General features: G+C 40.0%; 1 non-coding gene and 3 pseudogenes across 1 annotated transcript; 2 read left to right on the top strand and 2 right to left on the bottom strand.

Annotated features, from left to right (window-relative positions):
• Positions 1–2275: 2275 nt before the first annotated feature.
• On the top strand, positions 2276–6156 carry LOC121774016 (annotated as a pseudogene).
• Positions 6157–10566: 4410 nt separating this feature from the next.
• Positions 10567–11700, top strand: LOC121773922 (annotated as a pseudogene).
• Positions 11701–11852: 152 nt separating this feature from the next.
• On the bottom strand, positions 11853–14654 carry LOC121747375 (annotated as a pseudogene).
• On the bottom strand, positions 11892–11991 carry LOC121758489. The gene has a single exon (XR_006041483.1). It is a non-coding gene; the product is annotated as a U6 spliceosomal RNA (small nuclear RNA).
• Positions 14655–15236: the final 582 nt, after the last annotated feature.

Raw genomic sequence — 15236 nt, 5'->3', positions numbered from 1 at the left:
TATTTTTTTTATTTTAGTTTATTTACCAATGTTAGCCTCAGTTCTACTCCTATTTATAAAAACTATAATTATTTAATTTTATCCTTAAACTTTTCTCTCTCTTTCTTTTATTTTACAAATACATATTAAAACAGGTGTGCTTCACAAAATGAGATTATTTATATGGATGAAGTGAGTAACTTTACATGAAATCAAATACTCCCTCCGTCCCATAATAAATGTCACACTTTCTTTTTTAGTTTATCCCATAAAAGATGTCACATTTCCTTTTTTGGAATAAGTTCTCTCTCACATTAATATAAATATAATATTTTCTTTCTCCATCTAACACACAAATTAACATCATCTAAAATCTCGTGTCAATATCCAAGTGTGCCATTTATTATAGGACGAAGGGAGTAATATTTTTCTTTATTTGTAAAAAAAATTTCCTGATATACTTCACACATTATTCCAAGCAATTTAGATCCCCAAATCATTGACCAGTACAAATTTGGTAAAAATCTGCCGAATTAATGGCTCGAGAATCTGGCCTGATCGAGCCAAGAAGGGAAATTTGATGTGCAGTCGTTTCATGTATAGTACTTTTTTTCTCTCTCTCTTTTCCCTGGTTAAATACCTCAGTCAAAAGTTGTTAATTTTAGAATGTTTCTTGATTTTAAAACGTTAATATCAATAACTTGCATCCAAAATTGACATTATTGTGTGAAGAAAAAAGAAAAGTCTGAAGCAACCGTTTCCAATCTTGTTTCTCTTTGGTAGGATAGATATAGCTTAGGGATTATCTACCCTATCAAATATGCACCACATCTATCTATTTTGTTCAGGTTTAACTTTATCTCCCTACATTATCTACACAAAATTAATTTTGCTATAGCCTCTCCTGGCACATCAAATCAATACTACACGATTTTAGTTCATCTACTAAAGTTAGTTTCATTTCTAAACATTTTCACCATTTTTTGTTTCTCTCTCATATTTTATGAATTATGCGGTATGTCATTTACAAATGAAACTACTCATTCCGTCTCATTAAAAATGAAATATTTGTTTTCCAGTACATGGTTTTATGTACTGTTATTTTGTAAATTAATGAGTAAAGAATAAAATAAGAGAAATTAAAATGTAAAAGTGTTGTTTTTATTTTAAAAAATATTTCATTTTTAATGAGACAATTTAAAAAAATATATTTAAATTAACGAGGAAAGAATAAAATAAGAGAAATTAAAATGTAAAAGTGTTGTTTTTACTTTAAAAAATATTTCATTTTTAATGAGACAATTTTAAAAAATATATTTTATTTTTAATGGGACAGATATATTTTTCATCGAGGATAACTTAGGAAGTGTCAAATTCATTGCCAGTTGTCACTTGTCACTCCTCTGCTCAAGTAAAAAAAACAGACTGCATAGACATACTTATGTTTAGTACATACCTAAATTTAACCGTAGTTGCTTGTTTCCAAAAAGATTTAATTATTTTAGACATGTAAATTTAAAAAAGACATAATCCTAGTGTTTTAAAAAAGATTTAATAGTACTCCCTCCGTCCGGCTTAAGAGGACACTTTTTTTTTAGTTTGTCCCAACTAAAATGATATATTTCCTTTTTTGGTCTCTTTAATTAATACACTCAACCACTTTTTCTCACTCCTATTAAAATATTCATCTTTCTTTATCTCTCTACTTTAATACTTACACCAACTTTTTCTCTCTCTAATTAAACACTTTAACCAATAACTCCTAAAATCTCGTGTCGGCTAAGAAATGTGTCATTTTAGTCCAGAATGAGGGAGTAATTATGTGTATGTCCTCCTACTCGACTCCACTCCTCACTCATTTAATGCTATTGAAATAGAGAGAATTGGGTAATTCTTGTATATTGATTGTAGTCATTCGTCCACTAGTTATAAGGCGATACAAGCTTATTTCTTGTAGTGAATAATCTATTCTAGTGTGTATCAATCACAGATCAACTAAAAATCAATTATGAATCTTTTCCATCTATGCTCTTTTCCTTGTTTGGTATGTTCTTCATTTGGTAAGTTTGACACTCCCCTTCAAGCTGAGCAACAGCATCTCCGATGCTTAGCTTGCTCAAGACTTCCTTGAACATCTTTGGGCTGACTGCTTTGGTAAGAATATCGGCAAGCTGATCCTCTGATCGTACGAATGGAAGTTCAATCACTCCTCCTTTGATCTTCTCTTTGATAAAGTGTCGGTCGACCTCTACGTGCTTCGTCCGATCATGTTGAACTGGATTTTCTGAGATGCTAATGGCAGCTTTGTTGTCACAAAATAGTTGACTCTTCTGACTGGGTGGAAATCCAATCCCTGTGAGCAATCTTCACAACCACAATACCTCAGTAATGCCACTTCTGATCCCACGGAACTCCGCTTCTGCACTTGATAAGACAACCACCTTTTGCTTCTTACTTTTCTCTTGCCTTTTTCATGTCGTCCCACCAATCTGGGTATCCAACAAGGAGAAAACATCCCTCTTTCATGTGTTTCCGACCACCACAATGTGAGTACGTTAATTTGCTCTTATCCTCCTCCTATCGTCGGTTCCACGGGCGATTGGCCGTGTTCGGTGGCTGACTGCGACGGCTGCCTCCTTCGCAAGGCTACCTCCAGTTCCAAGTATCTGGTCGTTGTTCGATTCTCTTCGAACTATCCCGTACGCAACACGTACGGTCGGTAAGGGATCCTGCCTCACTATCACCTTTTTACGGCCCTGTATTTGTCGTCCAAGGCCGTGATGAACTGGTATAACCTCTGTTTTTGGACTATCTTGTTGTATTTCTCAATCGCTGATGCTGCTTCCCCGTCCATGGGTTTTTGCTCTCGTCGGTCAATTGAGATCCATTGGCCTTGCAGTTTGTTCCATAGTGCCTCTAATGACATTCCATCATGTTTGATAACACTTGTTTGTCGATGCAGATCATACACTTGGAATGGATCAGTTCCACTGCCATATGTGACGGCAAGGCCCTCCCACAAGTCCTTCGTTTGTCGCGTATTGCGACACTTCGTTCACCAAATCGGCTTCAATATTGTTGATTATCTAGTTGAAAACGGTGTGATCTCGTTGCTGCCACTGTTGGTAAGATGGGTCAGATCAAAGGGGAAGGTCGGACACTCCATCGATGTGAGACGTTAGCCCCTTTCCCCCGATCGCGCGATCCATTAGGTTGGCCTAGAGAGGATAATTTTCCCCGTCTGATTTCGACTGGACAATGATTTCTCCCAGAGATTGGGGATGTTGAGTCTTGACTGCTGGTTCTGGTTTGTTTGGTATAGAACCGAAGCTTAGCCTAAAAAATTCCGCAAATTGAGTGGCGAGTTCTGGGGAGAACAGGGGCAAACTTTGGCTGCCTGTCTCCATTTTGGGTTTGGATGTTTCTGTGTCGGAATGCTCGGAGTCTGACATATTGGTTTAGTTTTTTTGCAGGTACAAAAGGTCGGGAAAGGTTTATGGACGATGATGAGATTGTTCGGAGTCCTCATCCATTCGTGATACCATATTGAAATAGAGAGAATTGGGTAATTCTTGTATATTGATTGTAATCACTCGTCCACTAGTTATAGGGTGATACAAGCTCATTTGGTAGTGAACAATCTATTCTGGTGTGTATCAATCATAGATCAATTACTAAAGTCAATTCTGAATCTTTTCCATCTATGCTCTTTTCCTTGTTTGGTATGTTCTTCATTTGGTAAGTTTGAAAAATGCTCCGCCTTCCAATTCCAGAGTTAGTTTGTGTGCATAGTCATCAGCATCACCACCTCTTCTATCAATGGCGGCCGCGTTTTCACTCTATGTACTCCACAGCCTCCTCACGCGCCGCCGCGACTCAACCCATCTACCCCTTCCGATCAAATCCTTCTTCTTTTACATGCCCACAACCTAGGCTCTCGCCACCTCTCTTCTTATTCTTCTCTATATCTCCTCCACTTCTAATCTCTTCTTCATTCTGGTACATGAAATGAGCTAAGAAGATGTTAATAAACGCTGAGGTGGATTTTTTACACGTAATAAGCGTGTGCATGAATGCATGCACACGAGAATGGTATGTTGTGAGCTCCAAATCAACACATAGCGTGTGATAGTTAGTTAATTCAAGTTGTTAGATTGTTTGTTAGTTACATCACAGCTATATAAGCTGAGCTACTTCATTTGTAAACGCATGTTTGATGAATTAATGCAAAATCTCCCTTCCTATGTTCTATCTTCTCCCTCGCGTCATTCAATTTGTGTAGGTGCAATTCCGGTCGCCGTTCATAGCCCCGGCGACCCCAATTCTGCACCACATTCACCCCCACCCTCAAATTAGGGCTTCTCTTAATTTTTCCCAATTCCCTCCTCTTAAATTTCCCGATTTTACTATTCCACAAGCTGAGGATCGGAGTAATTTCAGACTCCAAATACGGCTTCAGGGATAGTCAATTTCGAGCTCATATTTGCTTAGTTCTTGATTTTGCTCGCTTCAATTTTAGTCCTCTGCTCTGAGTATAATTTAAATGGAAAAAGTTTCCATTTTTCGTATAATCTTTGCTTGAAATATTCTTTTTTTCAACAACTTTTAAATTTCTTATGAATTTAATGGTCAGCATATCGTGTATTTGATTGTGTTCCTGTTTTTGAGGCGACATTCTAAATCTGATGCAATTCATGGAAAAAAAAATTAAAACTTTCAATGGTGTTGATTCTTGTACTTCACCAAAGCTTATGGCATTTACATTGGAATGATTGGTTATAGGAAATGACAAAGAGCTATTCCATGACAGAGATGTCTTCCTTGCAAACTACAAGGAGATGAACACAAGCTTAAGGATTTATATCTATCCGCACAGACAAGATGATCCGTTCGCTAACGTGCTCTTGCCCATAGATTCTGAGCCTGGCGGTAACTACGCCAGCGAAAGCTACTTCAAGAAGGTTCTCATGAGTAGTCATTTTATTACAGAGGATCCCTCTGAAGCTGATTTGTTCTTTTTACCCTTTTCCATTGCAAGGTTGAGGCATGACCCGCGTGTTGGCATTAATGGGATTCAAGATTTTATCAGAGATTACGTTTTCAACATTAGTCATGAGTATTCTTATTGGAACCGTAGTGGGGTGCCGATCATTTCTATGTTGCTTGCCACTTGATTGGCCGTGCTGCCATGGAGAAAGCCGAAGCAGTGAAGTTTAATGCTATCCAGATTGTGTGCTCGTCGAGCTACTATGTATTTTCCTATGTCGCTCATAAAGATGCATCACTGCCTCAGATTTGGCCTAGGCAAGGCGATCCCCCAAATCTTGCACGTGAAAGGTGTGATGTTCTTTCGTTTGCTTGCATTGAACTATTTGAGTTAATTAGCTCATGAATGTATATGTTTTATGGCCCCCTTTTCGACATTAGGAGGTATGAAATTTCATCAACAGATAGTGTAATTCTATGAGAAATGATCTGATTGCATATCATCGAAAGCCTATTTGATATGCTTGAGATCGTCACAGCCTTATCTCGGATAATTTCAGGTCAAGACTGGCCTTTTTTGCTGGATCGATAAATTCACCAGTGCGTGAAAAGCTGCTTCAAGTGTGGCAAAATGATTCAGAAATATCAGTCCACCTCAACACGTCCTACTCTGAAGAGCTTCTGCAAAGCAAATTTTGCCTTCACGTAAAAGGATTTGAGGTCAACACAGCGCGTATCGGTGATGCACTGTACTATGGTTGCGTCCCTGTAATAGTTGCCAATCACTATGATCTCCCATTTCAGGATATACTCAACTGGAGAAGCTTCTCAGTGATCGTTGCAACGTTAGACATCCCTCTTCTGAAGAAAATCCTGGATGCAATAAGTGTGGAGGAGTATTTGATTTTAAGAAACAATGTATTAAAGGTAAGGAAACAATTTCAGTGGAACCATTCTCCCGTAGATTATGATGCTTTTTACTTGGTTATGTATGAATTATGGCTTCGGCGAAGTTCTTTAAGAGTTATACCTTTGTTTTTTTTATTTTTGATTAAAAAGAAAGTGTTGTGGCTCGTTGATAAACACGACTTATGGTTGTTGAGCTCAGGCCCACTGCGACATCTAGTGGAGCTGAGCCCAATGCGAATTCTAAGTTTTAGGGTTTGGGGTACAAGGTCATCAGAAATATAGACATACAAAGCAAACACATGTAATGTCATTAAAATTTTCTTACTCTAAAAACACTAAAACTGAACACATAATAGTAAAATAATATTCCTTCCGTTTCTCTGCAGTAGATGCGTTACATTTTCAACACTCGTTTTAGAAAAATGATAATAAATAGTTAAAGTAGAGAGAAATTAAAGTAAAAGAGAGAATAATATATAGAAAACTCTTATCTATATTATTCTTTCTCCACTTTAACTATTTGTTACTATTATTTTTTTCAAAACGGGTGCTTAAAATGAAACGCCTCAACTACAGAGGGACGCAGGGAGAGAGTATGATTGATTGATTAAAAGAGGGCGTGCAAAATAATAAATACGAAGAAAAAGAATAATGAAGTTAGAAGAAGATATGGTAGATGCAGACATACTAACAGCAAAGTTTGCTATGCATTCTTCCTACATTGTATTATGTACTGCACTCTAGCCGAGAGAGAAAGAGCTATGCACCGTTCTTGATCAGAATGGAATTGAGCACGCTAACGAGGATAATTATGGATGAGTAGTAGTATACTTCAAGATCGACAAACACAACATGATTTTATTAAATTTGAAAAATATATACGAAACACCAAATACAAGACACGATAGTATATACTAATATTAACACAAAACTACACTACAATATTCAGCTTCACTACGTACACATTTGCCCAACTACTATTAGTTTTTGAATTAAAAACCTTATTATTTTAGTTAGTTTCTAATTCAAAAACTAATTTCTCATTAAAAATTTAAAAATATGAATTGCAATAGTACCTTTTATAATATTCTTGAAGCTTCCACATTACGACTAGCTAATTAGGAAAACAATATCAACTTCTCCAGATTATTCTACTATGTTTCTCCAAAGTTAGAGGAGATTTTCTACTGAGAAAATACTTAGTACTCTTATATCTCATTTTCAAGAAAGTTTAAAATATCCTCCATGTTATGGGGTATTTTTGAAAAAAAAAATTGGGATGAATATTGAAAAATTATCATAAATGTAATTACACTTTAGTCCATGAATTTACCAGAATATTTCTAAATTCTAGAAACTATTGGCGTTGTAAAAGAAAAATTCAGGAACCATTTGTATAGTTCATCATTTTATTAATTAAACACAAACTACTTTGGAGTGCAACTCTGAAGAACATTAATGTTATTGTTGGATTAGAAGGAAATTTACAAAATCACCCAATATATAATCTATATTACTCTATTCGTCCCTGAAATTTTATCACGTTTTTCCATTTCCGTCGTCCCACAAAATTTATCACATTTTACTTTTTACCATTTTTGGTAAGGGACACCACATTCCACTAACTTATTTTCACTTGCATTTTATTATAAAATTAATACTTTAAAAGTAGGACTCACGTCCTACCAACTATTTCAATTACATTTCTTAAAATCCGGGCCCGGTTAAACTGTTACAATATTTTAGGGAAGGACCGAGTATTATTCAACACGATGGCTTTTCATAAGACTGACAAAAGAAGATAGGGCTGTACTCCCTCCGTCCCACGTTACTTGGGGCGTTTCTTTTCGGCACGAGATTTAAGAAAGTTGTGTTTAGTGAGTTAAATAAAATAGAAGAGAGAATTAAAGTATGAGAGAGGAGATGGCGTCCGTGCCAGCGGCGCGGACGGTGGTGGCGACGGACGCCACCGCTGCGCATGCCCGTGTCGTCATCCCGTGTTAGCGTTTCTAACACGGACGGACCCCTCCAGCTTCATAATATCATCTATAAAAACGGCCTTAAAATCTTTCAGTATATACGCTTTTTTCGGAAGGAATTCTCTTCAACTCTTGCTACTTTACTTTTCTGAGGTAGCGTTAGAGCACCCGCAACGCGTGCCGAAACCGTTCCGCGTGCCGTTTTGCCGGAACGGTTTCGCCGCGGAACGCGTTGCGGCGCTGCATTCCGCTCCCGTCTCGTTCCCATTCCGTGCCGGGTGCCGACGGCACGTAACGCGGCACGGAACAAGCCGCCACGCGCCTGGGCGACGTGGCCGATCCCCGTGCGTGCGTGCTTCCCACTCGCCGGCCCGCGAGTGGGACACGTCAGCAATGACGCAATAATTATTTTTTTTTTTATAAAAATCGAATTTTTAAAAAAAATTTTTTTTTTTAAACGGTAACATTACCGTTTTTTTTAACTTTTTCTTAATTTTTTTAATTTTTATTTTTATTTTCTTATTCTATAAATACACCTAATTCATTCATTTTATACACAACTACACATCTATTCTTCCTACATCAACATCAATTTCTCTCCAATTTTCATATTCTATCTCTTCAAAAAATGTCCGGCGACGGCAATTACGGTGGTGGCGGCGCCGGAGGGTGGGATCTCAACGCGTTCGGCGATTGGGAGACCATGTACAACACACTTGGTGGTTCTGGGTCATCGACGCCGGGCACGCAGGGGTCGGCGACGCCGGGTGGGTACCAACCACCCACTTTCGATGTGGATGCCTACGCTCGAGGCTCCGGCTCGCGGCTTTCCCAGGGTTTGTCCCAGATTCGGGAGGATATCCCCGTTGAACCCACTCAGGGAGGAGGCCGAGGCGGTGGAAGCTACAGGGCTGCGTCTGAGGCACCCGAGGAGGATGAGGAGGAGGAGCCGGAGGATCTGGGCCGGCATCCCTACACCAACGAAGAAACAAAGGCGGTGTACACCGCCTGGCTCACCGTCTCATATGATCCCATCGTCGGCAACCAACAAGCCGCCAAGTGCTTCTGGGAAAAGGTCCGTGATGTCTACCACGAGACTAAGCCGAAAGGGGCCCGGAAGCGCAAATATACAATGCTTCGTGCTCACTTTGGCCGAGTCGATTTACAGGTCAAAAAATTCTGCGGGATCTACTCCACCGAAGCGGCGCACTACCAAAGCGGAGCTTCGGGCGCCGACATACTGAGGGCGGCTATGCGCGCCTTCCACCAGGACACCGGTGTACAGTTCAAATATGTTGATATTTGGCAGCTCGTCAAGGACGAGGAAAGGTGGGCCGGTGGTGTCCGCTCCAGCTCGGGATCAACCTCAAAGCGGACGAAGCACACGACGAGCGGCCAGTACTCGTCTGGTGACACCGATGCGCCCAGTGATCGTGGCACGCAGGAGGTTGGGGTTACGGCCGCCGAGTACGAGGGATCTAGCCGTGGGCGCCGTCGTCCGCAAGGGACGAAGGCGGCGAAAGCGGCTAGAGCGAGGAAGGGCCGAGGAGAATCAAGCCAGTCGGCCTCGGGATCGGGCTCACAAGGAGGCTCGAACACACTTATGGTGGCGTACATAACCGCCACAATGGCGGACACTTCCCGCTTCTCGTACGCCCAATACACGGCCTGGTGGAACGGAATTGTGCATATGGCAGGACTACTTGGTCTTCCCCCTCCCCCTAAACCTCGACCGCCTCCGGAGGATGATTCGCCGGCGGAGTAGTTTTTTTATTTTTCCACGTTTAAGTTGTAATTTTTTTTAATATTGTGTGTTTTTTAATGAAGTATGTTTGTTTTTTAATAAAGTATGTTTGTTTTTTAATAAAGTGTGTTTATTTAATTTAATTTAGTTGGAAATAAAAATAAAAATTGAAATAGAATGAATAGTAATTTAAGGAACGGTTAAGGAACGGTTAAGGAACGGAGGGTTGCAGGTTCCGTTCCTTAGTTAAGGAATGGAGTAAAAAAGTACAGTGGGGTCCTCAAATAGTGGTTTAAGGAACGGTATAGGAACGGTATAGGAACAGCGTTGTGGATGGCCTTATGGTTTTCATGCATTTCTTCTGCAACTAATCTGCCCCTAATTTTAATCTTTCTGCTTTTCCATTGCCAGTCCTTTAATATTAATTTTGATTGAATGTGTACGTGTTGATTGGATAGTCTGTTTTTTTGCCTGTTTATTTTTGTTTAAATTTTGGTGTTTTTGTATATATTTTGGGGATTTATCGGATGGTGTTGATGTTTAACAATTGATGTCGTTTAGGATCTCAGTAACCCTTCATTGATAGTGGCTGTGAAGATTCAACTTACAAAACCTACTTTTTTATGGATTCGAACGAAATAAAATAGTAGGGAATATCTGTTTTCTCATGCCATCTATACCTTCCTATACTCCTCTTTTGTTTAATAGATATATTCAATTGTTATGATGCATCATGTTCTTTGCATTTCTCTTGGTAATTTTTTTGATCAATGTGTAAACATAATATTTTTGAGGGAATGATATCTATAATTTGTTGGCTTTTTCTTTGCATAACTTCGCTTCAGTTGAAATAAATATTGTTATAGTACTATCATTTTAGAACACTTGTATAATTGTTGTGTAATTACAGTTATCTTTATGATTATGATTTTGAATTTGGTGCTTTTTTATAAACAAGAAAGAGATTAATTGGTTGATAATGGGGGCGGATCTGAAACTTTTCATATCGAAGAGGAGAAGGAAAAGCTTCAATTAAAGGCCGAGAGCAAAATTAAAAAGCCTGGTGAAGCAGAAGAAAAGACTAAAGTGGAAGTTGAAGTTGAAGCGAAATCTGTGGTGCCAAAACATGAAGACAAGAAAGATGAATCGAAGGCAAGTAAGAAGGTGAAGAGTGACGTAGAAGGAGATCCTGTAAAGGAGAAGAAAGATGTCAAAGATACAGAGAAGAAAAAGAAGAAATCTGGAGAAGAATCCAATGAGGAAATGGAGAAAGAGAAAAGTGAAGTAGAAGAAGGTGAGGAGGGGAAAAGAAAAAAAGAAAGATAAAGAGAAACACAAGAAGAAGGACAAGGAGGAGGAAGTTGAACAGAAAAAGAAGGATAAGGGATTGAAGAAGAAAGACAAATATGCAGGAGAATCGAATGAAGTAAACAAGGGGGAAGATGGTGAAAATGGGAAGAAGACGAAGAAGAAGGATAAGAAAAACAAGCACAAGGAGGAGGACATAGAAGCTGAAAAAGATTTGGAAGGAGATGGATCCAAGAAAGAGAAGAAGAAAGGAAAGGGCAAAGATGAGGAGAAGAAGACGAAGAAAGATTCGGAAGGGGAAGTGAGTGAAGATGTTTCAGATGAAAAGGGGTCGGAGGCGAAGAAGAAAAAGAAAAAATGTGGCAAAGGCAAGGAAGATAGTAAGAAAAAGAAATCCAAAGGAAAAGAAGGGAAATCTGATCAAGAAACGGATGAGGTTGACGATGAAGTCGCCACAAGGGATGTTCACATAGAAGGAAATGGAAATGGTGAGATATCCAACAATGTATCTGAGGATAAAAAGAGAGGGAAAGACAAGAAGCAGACGAAGGATGAGAAGAAACAAAGATTCAAAGAGAAGTACAACGCGAGGGACCTTGATAAGCTGCGAAAAAAGCTGGATAAAATCAACAATAAGATTGAGAGTCTTCTTGAGAAAAAAGAGGACATCATGAGACTGGTAAAGGAAGCTGAGGATAAGAAAACTGTCTATGCTAAGACGACGACCAAGGATGCAGCTGGTGATGAAGACAAAGAAAAGTTAAATACAGTTGAGGTTGCTTAGAAAATGGTGTGCTTTTGTGAACTGTACTATCGTATCTGTATTACTTCTTACATATCTGTTGTCATTACGTGTGATTCGATGTAATTCTCTGTACTTTCGAATTTTGAGTGGTATTATGTCTTGAATCATTCCATCTCCATTGATCTTGTGCTTCTTTTCCACATTGCAAGAGAAAATCAATGCAACCTTTTATTTATTATTTCACCATTTCATCACCATAGGATTTATGCGTGTCATCCTTGCGCAGGTGCCATGCTAATCTTCTCTGTATCGTTCCAATTGAGCAATAAATTTGCTCAAATATACATCTTCTCATTACAAGTTTTATTTAGCCTTTGCAGGATGTGTGGAGAGTCCATACCCAAAGGGAAACAATGGATCATAATGGCTATCACCGACATTCATTGGAAGCTGATCGACAGTCTTGAACCATGTACGAGGGAGCTTGCCGGAGAAACCATAGTCTCCAAACAGAACATCTGCAACACCTTGGCCCTCCGTCCCTGGAAGCCAAGCAGCTACTAGGGCATCGATTTGTGCAAGATAAGGCTGAATCACGACTGGGCGCCCTGTGACCAGAACCACAACACATCTCACCGAGGCATACACATTTGTGATGATACTTGGCCCAGGATCCGGAAGTGTCAAGTTGGTGCTGTCTCCGAATGTTTCTGCATACGGTAGTTCTCCCACTACAACAATGGCGTGGGAGAACTTGTTGGCCTTCACATATGCAGAATCCGGATTCTCTTGGAACACAACTCTTGTTTTGGGGTTCACTGTGTTCTTGATCGCAGACAAGATCGTGGTGCCTGATGTTTACCAGAGTGAGACTTTTCTACAAGAGAATGAAATGAAACATGAGATGGAATGATAGCAGGGCTGTACCGGCTGTGATGTTGTTTCCTGAGAGGCCCTGCCACTCGATCGTCCAGCCACCACACTGATAGCCTATGTTGTCTGCGTGTGTCCCGGCTACAAGGATCTTCGATGCCTTTTTAGGAAGTGGGATCAATGGCTCATCTGCAGATCCACCATTCTTGAGAAGGACAAGGGATTTTCTTACAGCCTCCCTTGCAAGCTCCCTATGTTCCTGTTGGAATCTTGCAGTGTCACTTAACAAAAAACACATTTACCGATCACTACATAATTTAATTGAAGTTTTTGACTAAACCTGACTTCCGAGGTACTTGGCCATGCTGTAATCAGCCAAGGGGTGTTCAAACAGACCCATGGCGAACTTAACCCTTATGATCCTTGCCACAGCGTCATCGATCCGGCTCATGGAGATGAATTTCCTTTTCACCAAGGAGGTAAGTCCACTGATGAATTCTTTGTAGTCATAAGGAACCATGATCTGCAGATTATTTAAGACCTTATGAATATTGTGTAAACTTGCATAACATGATTTAAAGTTTGATGACCAACCAACCATGTCTATTCCAGCGCCAACTCCAGCCAAGATGGAATACGTGTAATTGAGATGTGGCGGGGAAGTGATTCTGTCGATTCCTTGCCAGTCCGAGATGACAAATCCCTGCAATGCAAGGAATGCGTCTGAGTAATGTATGCAATGTGCAGGGATTTGGAAGTTGGTTTCTCACCCTGAAATGAAGTGTGTTTTTAAGGAAGCCAGTGATGAGGTCGTGGTTGGCGTGCATCTTGACGCCGTTCCAGCTGGAGTAGGAGACCATGATGGAGGCGACTCCTTTGATGACAGCGTTGTAGTAGGGAGCCATGTGAATGCCGAGCAGATCGTGCCTGCTCGCCAGCGTGTTGTTCTCGTTCCTTCCCCTGGTCGTTCCACCATCACCTACGTAGTGCTTGGCACAAGCCACCACTTTCTGCCTGACAAGTTGTGTGATAAATGAGAAGCAAAGAATTGGAAAAAGAAAAAATAAATGATGTAATATACTTACTGTCCAGCAACAAAGGGAACAGCCTTTGGAGAATTGGAAGGGATCTCTCCTTGTAATCCAGGTATGATCTCTGTCATCGCCTGAACTAGCTTTGGATCTTCACTGTAACTCTCGAAGCATCGTCCCCATCTCGGATCTCTGCATACCTATATTCATCTCTAACTGTAAGAAGGCAAACCAAATGACCACCTAATGTTGTACTCCATTGTTGAATCAATTTACCGCAACGCAAGGTGCAAAGACATAAGGAATGCCAGTAGCTCTGACTTCCAGTTGTGGATCCCTGCACATATTCATCATTCACTATCCATCTACATCTTTGCTGGAAAGGATGTAGTACTACCTTGTAGCTCCAATGGCGACGTTATGAGGGAAAACGGTGGCTCTGTAGACGTTGTTGTGGCCGTGAACGGCGTCAATCCCGTAAAGCATGGGTAACTTGAGACGGGTGGACAGGGAGCCCTTCTGGAAACCGTTCACCATGTCCACCCATGCCTCTGGTGACGCCTTGCGCGACGGAACACTGCCTCCGCCGCTCAGCACGCTGCCTTTTTTTATTTTTAAATATTTTTTTATATTTTCAGATGTCAGAAGAAACAGAATTAGCAGAGAATGTTTAAGTTTGGAGATATGTAAAGAGGTTTGATTTACCTATGTAGTATTTGTTGAGAACATCGGCGGATGCTACGAGGCTAGGCGATCGATTTGTGTCATTTGGCCTATTTTTTCCTGGAGAGTCATCCTGCTCAACAGGTCCTTCACTCTCTTCATCACAGGCTGCTTCGGATCTTGGTATGCTTTGTAATCTGCATTTGCTACCGAAATCCAACAGCACAAGAAGATAATTGCACCCAATATTGAAGGAGCTTTACCCATATTTACTCCTCCTCCCCTTCACATTCAACAATAAACTAATTTGTTACTACTAACTTTTGCTTCATAGCATAGCATAGCATAGCATGCAAGAACAACATGGGGAATAATATCATACATAAATACATGTAATAATATCAGAGTTATGCAGAGATGAGTTTAAGGTAGAAGAACACACTTACGACACTCAAGTCGGTGGTCTCTGCTAATGTGTGTGTGAGATAGTGCAATGAATGCTTGGGTCAAAATGAAGTGTAGCTACTGACTGGTGAGTTGTTAGCCCCACAATGCGTCGATCAATAATTCTCGATTGGTCAAATATAGATAAGATTACAACCACCATGCTAAATAAATTATATATACAAAAATGGATTACTTTTTGAGCATTACAAATGGATTAGGTAATTATTGTTGAATTCGAGCGAATGCCAAATGCTATTTATATGGATTAAGAATACATTGTGGTTTTATATTCGTAGGCCCACCCTATTTATAATTTGTAAGTATTTAACAAACTCTTCTATTTTACTACTCCTACTATTAAATTATTATACTTTGCGAGGTTTTAGTAGGGCTGGCAATTTTTGACACGACACGATAACACGACACGAACCGGCACAAAAATAATGGGTTTGGGTCAGAGCTTATTGGGTTCGTGTCCTTATCGGGTCGACCCGTTAAGGACACGAAAATTTCGTGTCGTGTTCGTGTCGTGTTCGTGTCGGGTTCGTGTTATCCGTTAACAATACGTGTTC

The sequence above is a fragment of the Salvia splendens genome, chromosome 1, assembly GCF_004379255.2.
Source record: "Salvia splendens isolate huo1 chromosome 1, SspV2, whole genome shotgun sequence".
Taxonomy (NCBI): Eukaryota; Viridiplantae; Streptophyta; class Magnoliopsida; order Lamiales; family Lamiaceae; genus Salvia; species Salvia splendens.
This window is presented reverse-complemented; position numbering and strand designations above follow the sequence as displayed.